Source organism: Rhinopithecus roxellana, chromosome 2, assembly GCF_007565055.1.
Source record: "Rhinopithecus roxellana isolate Shanxi Qingling chromosome 2, ASM756505v1, whole genome shotgun sequence".
Lineage (NCBI taxonomy): Eukaryota > Metazoa > Chordata > Mammalia > Primates > Cercopithecidae > Rhinopithecus > Rhinopithecus roxellana.
In genome coordinates, this window is record NC_044550.1 from 184,534,458 (window position 1) to 184,543,252 (window position 8,795).

The window sequence follows — 8,795 nt, forward strand, 5'->3', positions numbered from 1 at the left end:
AGGTTGCAGTAAGCTGAGACCACGCCATTGCACTCCAGCCTGGGCAACAAGAGCAAAACTCCGTCTCAAAAAAAAAAAAAAAAAAAGAAAGAAAGAAAAAGAAAAGAAATTATGGCACATCCAACAACTGAAGACATTAAACAAAATGATACAAATTTCAATTTACCCACATGGAAAGATATTGCAGAGGAAAAAAGGCAGGTCACAGCACAGCTGTGGTATGATCATACACATATAAAATTTTGTGAGTTTGCAAGTGAACCTTCAGTGCATACATTGAAAAAGAGCATCTGATACTAAATCTTAACAGTGGTTGTCCCTAGCAGTATTAGAAATGTAGGTGCATTCTATTATTTCGTATTTTATACTTTTCTGTATCTTGTGACTTACAATGCAAATATATCAGCTCTATAACTAAAGTTGTTTTCATTAAAAATATCCATACATAATAATGCTAAAAACATTTTTTCTTTTCTTTCTTTGTTTTTCTTTGAGACAGGGTCTCAACTCTGTCACCCAGGATCACAGCTCACAGCAGCCTCGAGCTCCCGGGCTCAAGTAATCTCACCATCCTCCCCTGTCAGCCTTCTGACTAGCTGGGACCACAGGCATGCACCACCACATCCAGCTAATTTTTTTTTTGAGACGAAGTTTTGCTCTTGTTGCCCAGGCTGGAGTGCAGTGATGTGATCTCATTTCACTGCAACCTCCACCTCCTGGGTTCAAGCAGTTTTCCTGCCTCAGCCTCCCAAGTAGCTGGGATTACAGGCGTCTGCCACCACGCCTGACTAATATTTTGTATTTTTAGTAGAGACAGGGTTTCACCATGTTGGCCAGGCTGGTCTCGAACTCCTGACCTCGGGTGATCCACCCACCTTGACCTCTCAAAGTGCTGGGATTACAGGCATGAGCCACAGCACCCAGTCGCACCCAGCTAATTTTTAATTTTTTTGTAGATACAGGGTTTTGCCATGATGTCCAGGCTGGCCTTGAACTCCTGAGCTCAAGCAATCCGCCTGCCTTGGCCTCCCAAAATGTTGGGATTACAGGTGTGAGCCACCACACCCAGCCAATATTTTCTTTAAAAACATTGTTTTCAACACACTGACATACAATTTTGAGAATATTTAATTATGATGAAAAATATATAATTACTTAGCAGCCATTTGGGGAGAAGTCTTTTTCACTGTTCCTCTACACATGTGCTTCTAAGCTCATCAAATACTTCTATTTGTTCTCTGGAAAAGCTCAAATACCAAAAATTGCAAAGGAACAGATTTTAGTATTTATAGCCCTGTACTCAAAAGCACTTCATAGTAGTCACAGTTGACTGGTGGGGACTAGAGGAACCACAATGAAAAAACATGCCAAATTGTATACTCTCCACCTCCCCCTCAAGAGGGGCACCACCAGAAAAGCAAAATGCAGAACCAGCTACTCAAGAGTACAGAGTATTGTGGATGCTCTCAAACGACAGCACTTGCTCTTTCCAACCAGATCGTGGTTGGTACCCAGGCTTGGGAATCTGACAACGTGAATTCTGTTCTGAGTTCTTTCTTTTTTTTTTTTTTTTTTTTTTTTTTGAGACGGAGTCTCGCTCTGTCGCCCAGGCTGGAGTGCAGTGGCCGGATCTCAGCTCACTGCAAGCTCCGCCTCCCAGGTTTACACCATTCTCCTGCCTCAGCCTCCCAAGTAGCTGGGACGACAGGCGCCCGCCACCGCGCCCGACTAGTAGTTTGTATTTTTTTAGTAGAGACGGGATTTCACCATGTTAGCCAGGATGGTCTCGATCTCCTGACCTCGTGATCCACCCGTCTCGGCCTCCCAAAGTGCTGGGATTACAGGCTTGAGCCACCGCGCCCGGCCATGTTCTGAGTTCTATCACTGAGCGGCAGCTATCTTATCTGGCACAGCATTTCCTTTTGGAAAATGATTCATATTTCAGTGATTAGTTTAGGACAAACGACTTTTGGGTGTTAGAAGCTGATAACCCAAAGAAGAATTAATGTGAGTTCTGTTATGAAGGGCACAAATTAAAGATTAAAGTAGAAGCTCCGTTCCACGAAAATTCAGAAAAGGCTTGCTCACCAATAGAAGAAAAGACTGTAAGGCACTACGGTTAATGACAGTGCACTGAAGCCAACGCCAGTGCAGATGTATCAAGGAGATAGGAAGAAACTGAAAGTAGCCCTGAAACAGGAAGGAAAAACTGATTTTATGCAGAGTATATTATGGTCAGGTCAGAGGCAACATGCAGCTCTTTTGTGGTTTAGATAGGAACTGGCATACAAGTACAGAGCTACTGATATTTCTCACCCAGATTTAGAATTTTACAAAATCCTAGAAGCCAAGTGGGTAAAACTTACCTTGAAAGGGTGACTAGCCAGGTTATTTTCAGGACAGAGCAACAAGAAGGGATGAACCTTGTCCAAGAACTTTGTCCCATAGGCTTCTGAGACTGTATTAAAAGCTACAACCTTCTCACTTCGAGAAGTTCACTGAGACTGCCTTCTGAACACATAATCACAGCTCAGAGAACCTGACAGTGTAAATCTAAGGCGGACTGCACTGGTGGCAACAAATGTTTCTGTAATCTCACCAAGGGCCAATTACAAAACGGGGTGTGCCACAGTGAAAGCAAAGAACAATAACACAATTCTGTGAAAAAGAGAATCCCAATGACTCAGGTTTTATTTTCCAAACACTTAGGAAAGGAATCAATCAAATGCTGTAAATGCTTCTAAATCTAGACACTGTGGGCCCCCCCATACACTGCAAATAGCATTTACACAGCTAAGAAAACAAAGCATGCCAGTAAATAAACACAGGTCTGTGAAAAAGCTAAAAATAAAATGCCTAATAGAAATCTTAAAAAATTATATTGGAAACTGAATCTAAAGCAGTAGCCCTGCTGTGAGGCAAACATTCCCACTCACAGATGTGTGAAACTGTCATAGAAGGTACTGATATATAATACAAATATTTGTTGGATGGATGATTGCACACCTGTTAATTTTCATAAAGTTTTTTCCCTTGAAAAAGGAGCATTTGTTTTCATATTAGAGTAATATGTCCTCTTGTAGAATATTTGGGAGATATAAAGAAACATAAAGAATATTATAAAAATCACCTGTTAATTCCACTATCCAGAGATAATCAATTTTTATATTTTTGATATATTTCCTTTCACTTGTGTTTATGTATACCTATGCTTAAAAAAATTGTGACTATAGTAAATATGCAGCTTAAGAGGCAGCTTTTAAAGTTATATCCAAACATTACCCTATACATCAAATATCATTCCACAATAATTTTTAGTGTAAGGTGTTCTACAACTTATTGAATAATTTTCCTCTTAGGCTATTTAAGTTGCTCTCAAGATTGTGCTACAGGAAGTCAGAATACTGTGATAAATACACAGTACATACATAAACTTTTTGTTTGTATCTCTTACTATTTCCTTAGGATACGTGTCTGGTACAATTACCGAGAATTAATTTTTTTAGGGTCCTTGATTCACAATGATAAAATGATTTCTATAAAGGATGTACCAACGCACATTCTCACTAGCAGAGGCCCCAAGTTGTCCCATATTGTCATCAATACTATATATTTTTAATAGATACATTTAAAACAATAAATTATTACATTATTCTAAACTTGTATTTTCCAAATAATATATAGTTGGTCCAGAATATGAGATTAAAAAATTGAAAATAAAGAAAACATTAGAAACCATAAATTAAATTGTATGTAATGGAGGAAGACAAAATCTTTTATTTATTTATTTATTTATTTATTTATTTATTTATTTATTTAGAAATGGAGTCTCGCTCTGTTGCCCAGGTTAGAGTGCAGTGGCGTGATCTTGGCTCACTGCGACCTCTGCCTCCCGGGTTCAAGTGATTCTTCTGCCTCAGCCTCCCGAGTAGCTGGGATTACAGGTGCCCACCACTGCTCCCAGCTTTTTTTTTTTTTTTTTCTAATACTTTAAGTTCTGGAGTACATGTGCACAACGTGCAAGTTTGTTACATAGGTATACATGTGCCATGTTGGTTTGCTGCACCCATCAACTCATCATTTACATTAGGTATTTCTCCTAATATCTATAATAATGCTACCCCTCCCCCAGCCCCCTGCCCCCCTGCAGGTCCCCAGTGTGTGATGTTCCCTTCCCTGTGTCCATGTGTTTTCATTGTTCGACTCCCACTTATGAGTGAGAACATGCGGTGTTTGGTTTTCTGTCCTTGTGATAGTTTGCTCAGAATGATGGTTTCCAGCTTCATCCATGTCCCTGCAAAGGACATGAACACATCCTGTTTTAAGGCTGCATAGTATTTCATGGTGTATATGTGCCACATTTTCTTTATCCAGTCTATTATTGATGGATATCTGGGTTGGTTCCAAGTCTTTGCTATTGTGAATAGTGCCGTAATAAACACACGTGTGAATGTGTCTTTATAGTAGCATGAAAATTCTTTCTTTTAAAATGGTTTTATGGAGTAATAGGGAATCACTGAGTTCACCAGAAGTTTGTTGGATATCTACCATAAATAGTACACAGTACTATGTGGCCTTCTGAAGAATGCCAAAGAAAAGGTTTGTCCTGAAGAACTTTCTATATAACTTCAGAAATAAGGAATCCCATAAATTAAATAACTGGAGAATGATTCCCAGCATATTCAAACAAACGTCCCAGATGCTACCCAGTGATTCAGGACATGAAAGGTGTGAGATCTGTTACAGAAGGACTTGTAGATGAAGCGAATCAGGGGTTCATCACCCTTCCTGATGTAACACTGGCATGAAGAATCACAAGTTGGAATAGTAAAACAAAAAGAATAATCAGGGTTTTACTGAAGCACAGTCTGACTGGAACAGGTAAGTATGTTGAAAAGGAGTTTGAAAAAACATTGAATAAAAAAAAATAATCCAAAGAAGGGCATGAGAATGCTTGGCTAAAAGAGTAATGGTTATGTATTACAATGTAACGAAATAGTAGCTACTATTTCAAACAATCCGTAATCTCGAACATTACTGCTATCCCAAACTGCTTTTCAGGCTAAGCGTGGTGGCTCATTCCTGTAATCCCAGTACTTTGGGAGGCTGAGGCGGGTGATTGCTTGAGCCCAAGAGTTCAAGACCAGCCCGGCCAACATGGCAAAACCCTGTCTCCATTAAAAATACAAAAATTAGCCAGGCATGGTGGTACGCATCTGTAATCCCAGCTACTCGACAGGCTGAGGCAGGAGAATCGCTTAAACCTGGGAGGCGGAGGTTGCAGTGAGCCGAGATTACGCCACTGCACTTCAGACTGGGCAACAGAGCGAAACTCCGTCTCAAAACAAAAACAAAACAAAACAGCTTTTCTTATTGCTTTTGTACATCTGCTTCAGAAAGCTAAATTTAGCATACAGAGATGTCACTTGCCAGCCAGGTCAGTTTCAGCAGTGTACTATTTTTGCTGTTTGGTAGTATATGCACAATTATGTAAATATTTCCATTTACTTTATAAAAGTGAGTGAAAAGAGGAAAAAGAAAACAAGTGGACAAAAAGCTCAATCTCCACTTTAACAGACGGCAATCACTGGCCGGTCGTGGTGGTTCATGCCTGTAATCCCAGCACTTCAGGAGGCCAAGGCGGGCAGATCACCTGAGGTCAGGAGTTCGAGACAAGCCTAGGCCAACATGACGAAACCCCTTCTCTACTAAAAGTACAAAAATTAGCCAGGCGTGGTGGCAGGCACCTGTAATCCCAGCTACTTAGGAGGCTGAGGCAAGAGAATTGCTTGAACCCAGGAGGCAGAGGTTGCAGTGAGCCGCGATCGCACAACTGCACTCCAGCTTGGGCAACAAGAGCGAGATTCCCTCTCAAAAAAACAAAAACAAAAACAAAACAAGATGGCAATCACCAAGCCTGTCCCAGCTGGGATGCTTTTGGCCTTATCTGGATGCTCACTGTACTTAAGTTGCCAATGCTGTGTTCAATTGTGTATAAAACTTCTGGAAATATATCATCAGAGACTGGGAAGAAGACTCCCCCTATTAAATGCAGGCCTATTGTTGGACTTGCACTCTAGAATTCTGAGACAGGAGTATTGTGTATGAGTTGAGCCATTGGTTGTCTGAGTTTGAATCCTGCCTCTACCAGTTATTACATCCTTGAATGTCAGTTTATTTTACTTTTTTAAATTTTTGAGTTGGAGTTTCACTCTTGTCACCCAGGCTAGAGTGAGTACAGTGGTGCGATCTCGGCTCACTGCAACCTCTGCCTCCCGGGTTCAAGCAATTCTCCTGCCTCAGCATCTCAAGTAGTTGGGATTATAGGTACCTGCCACCATGCCCAGCTAATCATTTTTTTTTTTGGTATTTTTAGTAGAGATGAGGTTTCACCATGTTGGCCAGGCTAGTCTTGAACTCCTGACCTCAGGTGATCCACCCGCCTCAGCCTCCCAAAGTGCTGGGATTACAAGTGTGAGCTACCGCGCCTGGCCAAATGTCAGTTTATTTGTAAATTGGGGTTAATAACTATATCTAGGCTCAAAAGATTGTTGTAAAAATTAAATGAGATAATACATTTTTAACACTTGGAGTAAATAATTCCTGGCAGAAAGTAACTAATCGGGCCAGACGTATATTTTATTGCATGCAACTGATCATCTGTGCATCACCTCTCAATGTCAGATTCCTCATCCCTAAAAGAAGGTTAATAGAAAAGCACATATTTTGGCAGGGTGAGGTGGCTCACGTATGTAATCCCAGCACTTTGGGAGGCCAAGGCGGGTTCAAGGAGTTCAAGACCAGCCTGGCCAACACGGTGAAACCCTATCTCTACTAAAAATACAGAAATGAGCCGGAAATGGTGGTGGGTGCCTGTAATCCTGGCAACTTGGGAGGCTGAGGCAAGAGAATCACTTGAACCGGGGAGGCAGGGGTTGCAGTGAGCCAAGATTGCACCACTGCGTTCCAGCCTGGGTGACAAGAGCAAGACTCCGTCTCAAAAAAAAAAAAAAAAAAAAGGAAAAGAAAAACACATATTTCTTGATAACTGATAACTCATTGATTTTTAATCAATTATTTTCTTATTTATAGAGGTTCAAGAAAGGACAATGCTAAAACTTGAGTTTAAGCTACTACTAATGTTCATCTTTAGTCTGTCTGATAAATAACTTGTTTAGACTACTCTATAAAGTTAGATATAAAAATATAAATATAAAATAAAATGGCAACGTATTTAAGAATATGGCTTAAACTGCTGTGGCTCCAGCTACTGATTCATGAACAACTACTAATATAAATAGCTACCATTTACAGAGTGCTTTACATTAATTATCTCATTTAATCCTCCTAAACTCTCAAGTAGTTACCATTAATATTCCCAGTTAAGAGGAGAGAAAAACTCAAGCATGGTGGTTCACATCTGTAATCCTAGCACTTTGGGAGACTGAAGTGGGCAGATCACTTGAGGTCAGGAGTTGGAGACCAGACTGGCCAATATGTGGAAACCTCATCTCTACTAAAAATACAAAAAAATTAGCTGGGTGTGGTGGTGTGCGCCTGTAATCCCAGCTACTCAGGAGGCTAAGGCAGGAGAACTGTGTGAACCCAGGAGGTGGAGGTTGCAGTGAGCCGAGATCGTGCCATTGCACTCCAGTCCAGGCGACAGTGTGAGACTCTGTCTTAAAACAAAACAAAAAAACAACTCAAGCATGAAGGGGTAACTCGTGCAACGTCACATGACTACTGAATAGTGGGGTAAAGGAACTGAATCCAGGTCCAGGTCCAAGCCACAAAATCCATACTTTTAACCACTATCCTATATTATCTCTAAATTAATGACCATCACAGTAGCTAAAACACCAATTGTCCAATCAACCCCATTATTGTACTAATTCCTTTACTGTTCTCAAATATACCCCATATTGAGAGCAATCAAGTTTTCCATGGTCTAATTAATATCCACCCAACTCTAAAGAGACTCATTAGGTATTCAGCAGATTTCTTCAGTCATTTTGAATTCTGTGTCAAAATTCTACTTAGAAATTTCCAAATCTCAAGGCCTCATTAAAAAAAAAAAAGAAGAAATTTCCAAATCTCCACAACAAATATCCTTTTGTAATCAAAAAAAAAAATCTTATTTTAAAAATCCAACTTGGCTTCACTTTAAAAAGCACATAAAAATTATTTTAAATTGCAATTTTTAACTTTGCCTGCTACTCAAACCATATGAATATCAAAAAAATGATAACAGACAGTAGGGATGTGGAATAAAAAAGAAAATAGACCAAAAGCTGGACATTTAGTTTAAGAACAAGGAATGGTACTTAGATCACAAATTCTATTAAAAAAAAAAATCTGTCTGAAACACTTTACAGAGTAAAGGCAATATATGCAAAATAACATTTTCTCTTTTGAAATACGATACTACTGCTGTCTTTTAGGCTAATTTCAATTTACAGATCGTCCCCGGCTTATGGGGATTCAACTTACGATATTTCAACTTTACAACGGTGAGAAAGTGATATGAGTTCAGTAGAAACCCTACTTCAAATTCTGAATTTTGATCTCTTCCCGAGCTAGCAATATGCCAGGTGATCCTCTCTCATGACCCTCTCTCAGCAGCAGTGAGCCGCAGCTCCCGGTCAGCCACATCATCCTACTCAGCCACACGATCAGCCTCAGATCAGGGTAAACAACCAATACGCTACAGGGTACTGTGCTGCCAGATGCTTTTACGCAACTGTTGGCTAACTTAAGTCTTCTAAGCATGTTTAAGGCCGCCTAGCCTAAGCTAT

The 8,795-nt window shown here is 40.1% G+C and overlaps 1 protein-coding gene across 7 annotated transcripts in view; it reads right to left on the reverse strand.

Annotated features, from left to right (window-relative positions):
• The window catches only part of RUFY3 (RUN and FYVE domain containing 3), a 106,892-nt gene that overhangs the window by 74,392 nt on the left and 23,705 nt on the right, over positions 1–8,795 (reverse strand). Inside the window, exon 1 of one of the 7 annotated variants that reach the window (XM_030924931.1) lies at positions 2,367–2,613. The exons of 5 other annotated variants lie outside the window; for them this stretch is intronic. The gene's annotated coding sequence lies outside the window, so the exon portion shown is untranslated. Of the gene's footprint in view, positions 1–2,366; positions 2,614–8,795 lie in introns of those variants that run through there. One more of the 7 variants, XM_030924925.1, reaches the window with a different exon arrangement.